Source organism: Littorina saxatilis, linkage group LG10, assembly GCF_037325665.1.
Source record: "Littorina saxatilis isolate snail1 linkage group LG10, US_GU_Lsax_2.0, whole genome shotgun sequence".
NCBI classification, from domain to species: domain Eukaryota; kingdom Metazoa; phylum Mollusca; class Gastropoda; order Littorinimorpha; family Littorinidae; genus Littorina; species Littorina saxatilis.
The window spans coordinates 8,429,045-8,441,598 of NC_090254.1; the positions used below are offsets into that span (position 1 = coordinate 8,429,045).

The 12,554-nt window shown below is 42.3% G+C and overlaps 1 long non-coding RNA gene across 1 annotated transcript; it reads right to left on the reverse strand.

Moving 5' to 3' along the window:
• Positions 1 to 3,730, reverse strand: LOC138978088 (uncharacterized). Its single transcript, XR_011459579.1, has 3 exons — positions 3,370 to 3,730; positions 2,084 to 2,258; positions 1 to 1,654 (listed from the first exon to the last, which is right to left on the reverse strand). It is a non-coding gene; the product is annotated as an uncharacterized lncRNA (long non-coding RNA).
• Between the last annotated feature and the right edge of the window lie 8,824 nt (positions 3,731 to 12,554).

Below are 12,554 nucleotides of genomic sequence, written 5' to 3' on the forward strand. Positions count from 1 at the left end.
CTTTGTTCTTGAGTCAAATTTATTGGCTTCATAAATATTGTGAATTTGTGTCCGTTTGCAGATTGGCTTATCTATGAATTTTTTCGAAAATATCTTGCGATCTACGTTCGCATAATGTAACACGTGAAGAAGAACATAAAAAGTTCGTCAAAAGGAATCTAATTTGCATTTCAACCCATTTTCCTTCCTTATTGTTAACTTTTTCTTCATCAAGAGTAAAAGACTACTTGAAATAAACAAAATGTTTAACCATTTCAAGGCCTCTGAACACGTTTAAAAAAATGCAGGTCTTTGCTCACTATATCAGATCTGCCAAGGCTCAGTTTACACAGGAAAAATCATCTGTCGACTTGAACACATACCAATAATCAACAGCCTCACTGCTTCTTGGAGCTGGATTTTGTGTGTGGAATGAATTACACATGTGGCGTTTTAGAATATAATTCATAGAAGATGTTCATTCGTGCAGAAAGGCTTTAATTTAATAATTAGGTCTTCGTGATGTTCTCTTAAAATAACTAACATGTGTTCCCTTTACCGGGCCTCTGAACCAGTTTTGTGAATATGCAGGTTAAACTCGTGCTTTTTCTGTGTTATCAGTGTATTTCTCATCCAGGCATGGATGCGTCCTCTTAAATGGACAGCCCTTCCCGTGTTAACGATTGGGTTCAAAATCTCAAATCTTACCAGGCTTTTACATGGGATATGGCCATCATTCCGTTTTGAAAAATACCAGAACTGAACACTCTGCTATGGGTACTCTCTTTGCGAATGTAGAATCTTATGAATTAATTTCTTTAACGCCACACGTGTAAAACATTCCCTAAAAAAAATCCAGCTCCAAAAACCAGTCAGGATGTTTATTCCTGGTATATGTTCAAGTCAAGAGATTTTTTTTCAATGTAAAAGTCTTCGCAGATCTGTGTAGTGAGCAATCCTGTTTTGAAAAAGGACGTGCCTTTAAGCCTGTATAGACGGTTTGATTGTTGAAATACCTGGTGGCAATGACCGCACGGGTGGCAAGAGGTAGTAATGCACAGATGACAACAAACCGACCTGCATTTTAAAAAAAAGTTAGGAGGCCTTGATAGGGGGAAACATTTTGTTAATTTCCAGAATCTTTATGAAGAAATAATGAACGAGAAGAAAGTCTGGCCTTGAAGTAAATGCAAATTAAACTATGTATACTTTTGACAAACTTTTTCTGTTCTTATTCACATGTTAAAATGTGTGCAGAGATCGTTAGTTACTTCCAAACAACCATGTTTCAGGCAACAGGCAAACGGACAATACTGGACACAGGCTATGCTGACCGGCTCATGGGCTGACTACCTGATGCAGGAGTAGACCAACAGTGGAAAAAGTCTGGAACAAAATGTTGCAGAATGTGAACCATGTACCGGACCACGTGACAACCCAGTATCATCTTCAAACCATGCAGGAATCTGTTCAACACAGTCACACGATTTGTAAAAGTATATTTCAGCCTTCTGTAGCTCAGGGAGTTTGAACCCCACTCTTCATCCGTTTGGGAAAGTATTTCTGATTGTTTTGACTGCACAGGTTGGTAATGGTACTCTGATGCTTCTGCCGAGAAACCCCACTCGCTAGCGCACCAGCTGCCTGTTATGGGTAAGCGACGTGCCTGTATTTCCTGCAAAGCAAGACAGAATAAAACAGCAGCTTAGTTTGAGCTTTTAAGACATTCGTACCAGAGAAAACGTGTACGTGTTTGTTTGGAGAGGGTGGATAGAATCATAAGACACGCTGTGTCTATGTGACGTAGAGCAGGTTTTCAAATTCATGCTGAAGCACTGTGTGATCGCTATTTTTTTGGGCATATATCTTACCTTGATTTCAGATAGACTGGGAACCAAAATGAGGATGTTTACATGAATAAACTATGCTGATATGTATGTGTTTAGAAATAAAGAATAGTTTTAATGATATATGATGTTTGTTTTTTTAACCCAATGTGATATTTTCGTATTTGAAAACAAATTGTACACTCTGTTGTCAATTTTACTTTCAGATAAATAAATCTATCATAATGGAAATCATCTGTTTGTGTTGTGTTACTTACCCATTTTGATCAGTGTTGAGTCGTCCATATTCCTGTGTGTACGCATAGTATGCAGTTTGAAGGTAGTAGATGTCCGAGCAAACATAGGAGGATGTGCTGTTAGGCTGTCTATCTCCTCATCCAGGTTTTCCAGATATTTGAATTTCGTTCCCTCTTGGAGTTTCTGCACTGACACCTGATAAGTAAAATACACGTATCACTCTGTGATCATGGCAACATGTATCATCTGTATGCCCCGTTCAAAAATTACCTTGAGATTCTAAGGTATACACAGAAATTGCACTGGATCACAAAAACAACACGAACAGTAGTACATGTAATGTATATATTCAGTTTAAAAATTCATGTAATGAGAGTCAATAACCCGATTTAACCCCAGGTAGATTCAGGGTCCCACTGACTGAATCTCATATGGTTGCTTTTCGGCACACACCACACATTTTTAATGGGACTGTGAGGTTTTGTTACTACAGTAAAATAGTAGCAACGTACTGTCTGTTCGTGACGTTTGAGAATACCGATCTATGCACTAAGGCATTGTCTTTTTGTAGTGTGACTGTCCGATATTGCGTACTCCTAAAAATCAATGATCAAAAAGTTTGAACTGCTGTAATCGTGTTTCAGCATATGTCTGACAGTGCTTATTTGCTTCCAAAACGGCTTGCGATATCACTAGCCATCAGCGTTTCGCCACTGCTCAGAAAATCTTATGATTTCAGATCTAGTTTGAGATCGGAAATCACGTGTGCTCGTTTAAAAAACTAAATTCATTTATTACTTCCCTTTGACCGTTTCGCAAGAAAAATGTCAGGATCACTATTAGTATTAGCACATGAAAGCAGCCCACCGCCATTTCAAAAAAGTTTCACTGTTTAGTGGTGTCGATGTCATGTAGTGTCTTATAGCTTACTGTCGCAAATAAAAAAATACCAGGATATGCAGTTTTGTCCGCAAGAAACAGGCTTTGCGCAATGTTAACTTGCTGTCTACATGTTTCGTTGTGTGACTGAAGAATTACTCAGAATTCCAAGAGAAAATAAGGATAGTCGCGTGTGAACATCACTGTGGAAACATTTATTCTAAACTGGGCAGTTCAAGGACGAAATCCTTGATTAAAGATAGGAAAATAAACAACATCAGATGCCTGAAATAATAGCATGAATCAATAATCTTTACATGCTTACAGATCTGTGGAAGCACATCAACTGATCTGTGAAAAACACACCTGACTTCGATCTAGCACGGACTAGTAGTGTGTCAACATCACAACAAAGAGAATCACATACCATTTCGTATTGCTGCTTATGCTGGCTCTGTTTCAAGCAGTTCCTTGTGGCCTCACCAGCATTTTGACGACGAAGAGGCTCAAACGGGCACGCTAAAACCTCAGGCTGGCTGAAAACCGGTCCGTATTCCACTTGTCTTCCTCACTGCTTGAGCCGGCCATGTTTGTTGTTCAAGGCTCGTGACGTAGCACACGTATGTGCACAAGGTCATGAGCCAAGACTGCGCGCGCGATGGAACGATTCAGAACAACCAAAAACGAGTCAAAGTATACTTTTTGGATTTCTGTGTTCATTTTTACACACGCATTTGTGGTTGATGAATTAAAAGGGTCAACATATCAAAAGTGACCCTAAACCTTGGACTTTTCCTTTAAGACATGTTCTGGAGTCTGGTCTTCCAGACCACAGGGACAGGTTGGTGATGGGGTCAGCTTCAGTTTCCTGAACATGTGGGGGTTGAGGCGACAGTGACCAGTTCGTAGTCGCATGATCACTACTTGCTGCCATCGTTCTAGGAGATGATATGCGTCTCTCATGGATTGTGGTCGCATTGCTGCCTTCACGAGGGTTTTCTTTTCAGCGAAGCTGACCGGGTTGTCTGGTTGTTTCTCCCTGGAATATATATATGCCACCATGTTTTCGGAATACTATCGGAAACCCATCTTTCGACTCACAATTTGATTTTCTAATGAATTAACAAATAAGCTTGATGGTGAAATTGGAAAATAGCGTCCCCAGTAATCTTTCGCCGTCAACAGCCTGCCGTGGAGTTGTGTCCCTTGACCATGAAAACAAAGTTTACGGAATCGATTGAATTCACAGTCAAACTATCTCAAGTTTCGCTTAGCTTTCCTACGCAGTTTCCTCACACTGCTACGATTTCCTCCATCTGCAAAGATTGGTTCTTTTCAAAACATTTCTTACATTTTGAACACTATTCGGGAACATCACCGCTTTCTTTTTTTTTGAAGTTGACCAGTATGAGATGAACAAGAAATTTGATTGTCTCTCAAAAGGTCTCAGTTCCAGACTTCTAAATTGTGACTCGAATTAGATGAACAAGAATGTTCGGTTTCGATTGCTGATGTTAACCCGTGATAAAGGAACAATAAACCCAGATTTAACTTCTAAAGTTGACGTGTGTAAAAGGACCAAGAAAATCGACAACCAGTTCCTGAGATGCCCGAGGCTGTGCAGGCGTTTTACGTGTAACGACTCACGTTAGAATCTTTTAAAGGTTGATCACAAGTTCTGCCAACTTCTATCGTGAGTTGGACCAATCCTGACAGCAGAGTCCATTTCAAACACTGGGACATCAAGAGGAACATTATCCACGGAAGACCAATGAGGAAACGCATTAAAAGCCAGACTCGGCACTGCCTGGAGGACACAGTGTATAGTGTGTTTCACAAGTTGAGGACATCGACATTTTGGATTTGAGTGCAAGGTTTGAATCTTTTAAGAATGACCAGTTCTGTCAACTTTTATCGAGTCCATTTCAAACACTGGGACATCAAGAGGAACATTATCCACGGAAGACCAATGAGAAAATGCATTAAAAGCCAGACTCGGCACTGTCTGGAGGACACAGTGTATAGTGTGTTTCACAAGTTGTGGACAGTGAAATTCTGGGTTTGAGTGCTAGGTACTGACTTTCTGTTATCATTGAAAAAGTACGCGTGGAATCAAGTATTTTTGATGTGGATATTATTGTATTGGCTGTAGTTTGACCTGTACATTCCGTTCACATTTCTGCCACAAAAGATGTGTTTTTATTTTCCTTTTCAGAGCCGCATTTATGGCCTTTTTCACTCACGTGGAAACCGAAACAAATGGTAAGTGTGTTACACCATAAAATGCGCCATGATCGAGGATCTGCTCTGATTGAGTTCGGAAAATGTTTCTTCGATTGGATAATGCGATATAGTGTGTGCTGATCAAAACCGTTCAGCTCACATATTTCCATGGAGCTTAAAGTTAGTCGCAGACTTCTTGAATATACTATTTTCTGAATATGTTACAGTGGTGTAAAACATATGTATTGCTTTCTTCCAAATCAAAAAGTCACTGTTCCTCGTTCGAAAAACACACTATGCTAAGGGAATCGACCGAGGCGGCGTCAGTTCTTGTCGAGAGCAAACTCAACTTTGTCTATCGCTTGTTAAAGGAACTCAACTTTGTCTAGGACTCGTACAAGGAACTACACTTTGTCCAGCGGTCCTGTAAGGAGAGGAGGGGTGAGCTTAACTTTGTCTGGCAGCTCAAAGCAAACCCGGGCTTTTTTTCCGGGGACTGGCTTCAACTTTTTGAAGTCAGCCGTCGAAGACGTTTGCAGTGTGATGTCTGCGGGGAGAGAAAGTGTTTTTGATGTGGGCAGGCGTCTGGTACTGAACGTGAATGGGGGCCATTGATTAGAGCACAGCTGAACGCGTGTTTGAAGTCAGACGGTTCGGGGCCAGGGGGCGAGTTGAATGGAGTTCTTTGACCAGTGTGACGTTTGTTGAGTGACCGTGTGTGTGTGTGTGGTGGTGGTGGGGGGGGGGGGTGTTCGTGCGTGAGTGCGTGTGGGTGCGTGCGTGCGTGCGTGCGTGTATGTGTGTGCGTGTGTGTGTGTGTTGGTGTGTTGGTGTGTGTGTGTGTGTGTTGGTGGGTGTGTATGTGTGTGAGTGTGTGTGTGTGTGTGCGTGTGTGTGTGCGTGTGTGTGTGCGTTTAGCGTGCTTCTTTTTTCTCTTTACTCTGTTTGACCATTGCTGAATGACCGTGGATGTGTGCGTGTGCGTGTGTGTGTGTCTTTCTTTATTTATTTATTTGGTGTTTAACGTCGTTTTCAACCGTTCAAGGTTATATCGCGACGGGGAAAGGGGGGAGATGGGATAGAGCCACTTGTTAATTGTTTCTTGTTCACAAAAGCACTAATAAAAAAATTGCTCCAGGGGCTTGCAACGTAGTACAATATATGACCTTACTGGGAGAATGCAAGTTTCCAGTACAAAGGACTTAATATTTCTTACATACTGCTTGTGTGTGTGTGTGTGTGTGTGTGTGTGTGTGTGTGTGTGTGTGTGTGTGTGTGTGTGTGTGTGTGTGTGTGTGTGTGTGTAGTGTTCTTATTTCTTCTCTTTGCTTACGTTTACAATTATTCTTTAAGTTATTGAGACATCCCAGTGCACTAAGGGATTTATAGAGCAATTCGAGAAAATTCATTATTGAACGAAGCGCATAGCGCTGAGTTCAATAATTATTTTCGAGATTTGCTCTGTAAATCCTTTAGTGCACTGGGATTGTTTCAATAACGATATTGTCAGTACCGCCAGAGAAATAAGAAGATTCAAAACGCACATTTTGCTACGCGCATTTGAATAGGCGTAACTGTGTGGTCAGGTTTGTGTCAGATCTACTTTTGTGTGGGCTGTCTCAAGTGTGTCGTGTTTTCGTCACACGCAAACTCCTGTTTTAATTTCTGTTGGTAAATTCCAGAGTAGTGTTAAGCTGAAAAGTGATGATCTTTCATACAGACCTCATTTAAACTCGGAGAAAGGAATGTACGTGCTCTTAGTTATTTGCCATTCGGAACCTTCATCGAGCTTCGACAGATTGATTGTGCAGACTTTTGCCCCTTGAATTGACTCCAAGGCCACGGTTAGCACATTTTCAAAGTAAATGTGGTATGTTTCTCGTGTTGTATCTTCACTCATCGGGGAGTCTGGTACTATATATGAACGGTAAGAATGCTCTGAACTCTACACGTATTATATCCCCATCGTTTGTTTGTTCACATTTGCCCAACATGTTAATTTGCTGCGGGGTTTATGTCGTCTGCTAGGCGGCTAGGGCAATCGAACCACTGCACTGCAGTCTCATTTCAAAAACAAAAATTGCTCGTCTGCACGCATGAGGCAGGCTGGTAATAAGTTTTATACATGGTAAGAAAGTTCTTAACCCTACACGTTTTCGATTCCGATTGTTGTTGCCTTGAAATAATAATTCGGAAACCATTCATTTACTGAACTAATGCAGTCGTATTTCAGTGTAGTCTACTATAACAGAGTCGACTTCCAAATGCTGGTCTAGCTGGTACGTTATCGGAATAACACTTGTGTTTTCTGTTTGCCGCTGGGAATTTTATACTAACTCATCATTTGGTAATGTGGTTAATAAGCTACATGCCACTAACACGGCATATGAGAAGAATCTTTGCAAGTCAAAACGAGAAGAGACCATTGTGGAAGAGACACAGCCGCTTCTATTTTTAGATCAGTGGGATTCACTGTGGCACAGGCGCCTGCGATCTGTCAGAAAAAAAACCACTTCTGCTTTGAGCCGCAGGAAATTTATGGTTATTTTTTGGTAAAGTGGAGAATATAAGCTACATGTCATGAATTAATTCTGAGGATGAAAGTACAGTCTCACTTTGGCAAAGGGCGTAAGAATACGCTCTGTTGAAAAGTTAGCGCACTCCAAAAGTGCGCTAACAGATTTAAGCGCATCGCCATTAGCCAATCAACTGGTTCACATCAGTCATGTGACACCAGTACTTACTGACAATCTGTATTATTATGTTCCAAGGACAGGTTGGAAGATTAGGCTAAGCCTAAAATCTTTATCATTATGTAATAAAGTTCTGAGTTCTGAGTTCTTTACTCTCTTCCAGAATTTTTTTCTTCCTACGTCCGCGGAAGAATAAACATTTCTCAATGTCAGTATGTTTTGCTTCGACCATCTGCATTTTGAACAAAGAAAAGCAAACTTGTACACGATCTGCACGCAGGCTTCATTTTTGTTGTTGCAGTTTGTTTGTTTGTTTGTTTGCTTAACGCCCAGCCGACCACGAAGGGCCATATCAGGGCGGTGCTGCTTTGACATATAACGTGCGCTACACACAAGACAGAAGTCGCAGCACAGGCTTCATGTCTCACCCAGTCACATTATTCTGACACCGGACCAACCAGTAATGCCAGACGCCAGGCGGAGCAGCCACTAGATTGCCAATTTTAAAGTCTTAGGTATGACCCGGCCGGGGTTCGAACCCACGACCTCCCGATCACGGGGCGGACGCCCTACCACAAGGCCAACCGTGCCGGTCAGTAACAACTTCCTTCTGTTGTTTGAATGAGCAATCCAGAGTCGCGGTTGCTTGTTTGAAGTCAGACGTTTGCGGCCACGTCCAAGTTGGACAAATTAAACACAAAGAAAACTGCGAAATTAGATTTGAAAACACACACACGCACACACACACACACGCACATGCACACGCACTCACACACACACACACACACACACACACACACACACACACACACACACACACACACACACACACACACACACACACACACGACACACTTTTTAAAACATTCTTACGTTGGTTGTTGCTTATGTTTGTGATGACTTTCTGGTTTGGTGTTCGTGATTTCGTTGCTGTTGATGTTCTTAGTTTCTTGTGTAGCTTTTTTAATTTTATTTGTTATTTTTTTTATAGACTATGGCCAATGACATGGTCTTTCATTGTTTTTTCTCTCGTCTGCACTGTACCCATCTCGCAAAACATCATACCTCCTCCCCCCCCCCCCCCCCCCCCCCCTTGGCTGGCTCTTTATTAATTTCGCATGCGTCACTGTACAGCTCTGTGCGAGGTTATGTCCCACGTAACAAACAGCAGCTCGAATAACAAATGAAATATGCCAGGGTGTCTATGCACCACCAAACAAACACTCACAGCAAACACGCGGCGATAAAGAATATTGATTAATTCACATAATCACAACCCCCTGCGTTGGAACCGTTCCTGATCCTAAACAAAGGACGAGGCGATTTCAAAGAACGAACAACACGAGTCCCTGGAACAAAAGGTACTCGAGAAAACATGAGTTTGCTAATTCCGAATCGCAAATTAGCGTTGCAGGGTTGAGCCACAAAAGGGCGTGTTATGAGTTTCGGGGTGGGAGTCGGAGCAGAGATGAGGGGCGTTCTTTATTTTTCTCCTCTAATTCTTTCTTTATTTCTCTATTTCTTGTAGGGGGCGGGAGAGGGGTGGGTGCATTGTAAAAGACAACACGTTTTACAATAGCGCTGCTCCATTTAAAACCAGTTTGACGTGACAGCTATGGGTGCGACTGGAATTTTAATTTTGTTCAAATTATACGAAAGTTATGCAGACACTAGTCCTCTTTTTCACACAAAGGTTACACTTCCTTTTGTTGATTTCCCAAGAAGAAGAAGAAGAAGAAGAAGAAGAAGAAGAAGAAGAAGAAGAAGAAGAAGAAGAAGAAGAAGAAGAAGAAGAAGAAGAAGAAGAAGAAGAAGAAGAAGAAGAAGAAGAAGAAGAAGAAGAAGAAGAAGAAGAAGAAGAAGAAGAAGAAGAAGAAGAAGATAAACAAGGAAATGATGAAAGTACAGATGGTACACAGTCTACTTTCTGTTTCAGGAGAAAGATTTCCATCAACACAAGACAGTAACGTAATCGGGCAGAACAGATCCCACCCCCCCTCCCCCCCAAGACCCCTCCCCCCTTCCAACCAACCGTTTCAAGCCAACACAACCTCAAGTTTTCAAACCTAATTGTAAAAACCTGGGTTATCTTTCCGCTCGATTTAATTTCTCCCCGCGGCACAAGCTGCTGGGCAGTTGACCTTAACTCGCAGTTTCCGTTCCAACGTACACACTTTAGGCTGTTTGCTTCTGCAGCCCTCGTTTTACGTAATCGGGTTTTGTCCGCAAAACACACACGTCTTCAAGCGGCTCAGTTTTCAAAATATTCACGAGAGCTCTTGCGCCGCTCATTCTGTCAGCCATGCTCTTTTTCTTTCCTGGGAGTTCAATTTCTTCTTGGCTCCAATGTTTTTGACAGTTTTCATCTTTTTATTAATTTCTTGTCTCGTTGACTTCAATGGCACTGCAAATCTGGTGTCTCAAAATATTGTTATTTTTCTGAAGACGAATAGAACCAGCTTGGAAAACTGACGCCGAAAGCAGGATGAAGTGTCACTGCTGAAGAGTTGTGTAATGTTAAATGTTTTTCTCATCACCACGCGGCTTCCTTGCTGTTTAGTGTGTGTGTGTGTGTGTGTGTAAGTGTGTGTGTGTGTGTGTGTGTGTGTGTGTGTGTGTGTGTGTGTGTGTGTGCGTGCGTGTGTGTGTGTGTGTGTGTGTGTGTGTGTGTGTGTGGGAGCGAGTGCGCATACGTGTGTGTGTTTGCCTCATTTACCTTCAAAGGCTTTCTCTCCTTTCAGCAAAAGACCTTCTGCTTTCAAATGTTTGCCTTTTTTCCTCCATGTCACTTTCCACCTCCGTTCCAATTGGAAAGCGTGCCTCCTACTTCTGCTGAAGATGTTTGATCGCTTTTTCTCCGTCTTTAGAACCCGCGAGTTCCATTTTTTCTTGACTTCAATGCTGTGACCTTTTCGCTTTTTTTTGTGGCTTGTTCTCTGGTTCCACTTCTCGTCTCGTCAGCATCTACGCCATTGCGACGCTGTGTAGTTCTCTCCCGAGCTTTCTGTCTCCGTTCTTGACTCGCGTCCAATCCAGTTATGGGAATGAGGAAGATACACGACGAAGTTTAGTGGTACATTCAACACGTCGAATCAGTTGTCGAAGAGAGTAGTAGGTTTGTTTATTTGTTTGTTTGCTTAACGCCCAGCCGACCACGAAGGGCCATATCAGGGCGGTGCTGCTTTGACATATAACGTGCGCCACACACAAGACAGAAGTCGCAGCACAGGCTACATGTCTCACCCAGTCACATTATTCTGACACCGGACCAACCAGTCCTAGCACTAACCCCATAATGCCAGACGCCAGGCGGAGCAGCCACTAGATTGCCAATTTTAAAGTCTTAGGTATAGAGTAGTAGGTAAGTTTTAAGGAACTGACATGGTGCATGCACAACTTTGCAAGACACTTTCGATATTGAAACTTTGTTTTTATTTGCCCATGTTCTCAACCTCGAACTAACTTTTTCTTGAATGATATCCTCTACTTGGCATCGTTTTTTTCTTGCATCTTTAACACTTTCTACCTCACCTATATTGACCAAGTTTGTTTTGCCCGAGACAAGCTGTGCTGCAGCAGGTCACTCAGAATTGTAGTAACTGTGTAGTTACTGTGTATCAACACGCTGGAATGCAGGCGTTAGACCGACGTTACAGGAAACGACTGAAGCTAACAGCCTGAGCGGATATATCCGTACCTGGTCAGATAGAGCCATACGAGTGGGTACGGATTTATCCGTACCTGGGAGACAATGAGTTAAACACAAATTGTCAAAGCTCTTTGTCTCAACTTTTGGCCTCCGTCTTTTCAGCCAAGGTTCTATCTTGCCCCGCAGTTTTGCTGTTTTTCTCTCTCTTCAGACATAGATGATCAATTTGGCAGCTCGAATTTACCCCCCCTCCACCCCCCTCACCCCTCCCCCTACCTTACTGCACCGGCTTATCTGATGCAAGCTTATCGTTCGTTGCCTATCAACCTCTGATTTTGGGTGTGTGTTTTTAAAGCCCAGTGACCCTCACAAGCTCTTCTCCGACCCCCTATCTCTTTCTCACCCCTGCATATGTATATAGGAACACATTACCCAACGCGCATTGACCACGCCTCATGTCGGGTGTCATCACTTTCTGTCCTCCACAACCAGTCCTCCCGATGCCAACCCAGGCCAAGCCGCAGTAGTGTTCCTATAACGTTACTTCTTATAGTGTTCCAGTTGTCCTCAATAGAAAGCGACCCTCAAAACACACGGTAGACCCCCGATATCTACAAGACAATTAATTAATTTGTTTAGTGGTCTCACTTTCTGTCCTCCAGAACAAGTCATCCCGATGCCAACCCAGACCCAACCGCAGTGGTGTTCCTATAATGGTTTTTTTGGGTGTTTTTTTGTGTTTAATAATTCTATATCGGTAAAACTGTTGGACAAACATAGATTGGTTATAGGGAAACTTTGGGTTACTGGTAAAGTTTTTTTTATTCTCTTTTTGTACAGTTTTTTTTTACATGTATATGCTGTACATTACAGGACATCACCTAACCGAAAGGACAGAATGTTCCTATAATGTTACTTCTTAGTGTTCAGACCCTCAAAGCACACGGTAGACCGCCTATATCTACAAGACAATTCATTCATTCACCTCTCAGAGTTATAGCCAGGCGGTGCCACGGGAGTCGCCGGAATACCTCTCTCGCTAAAACC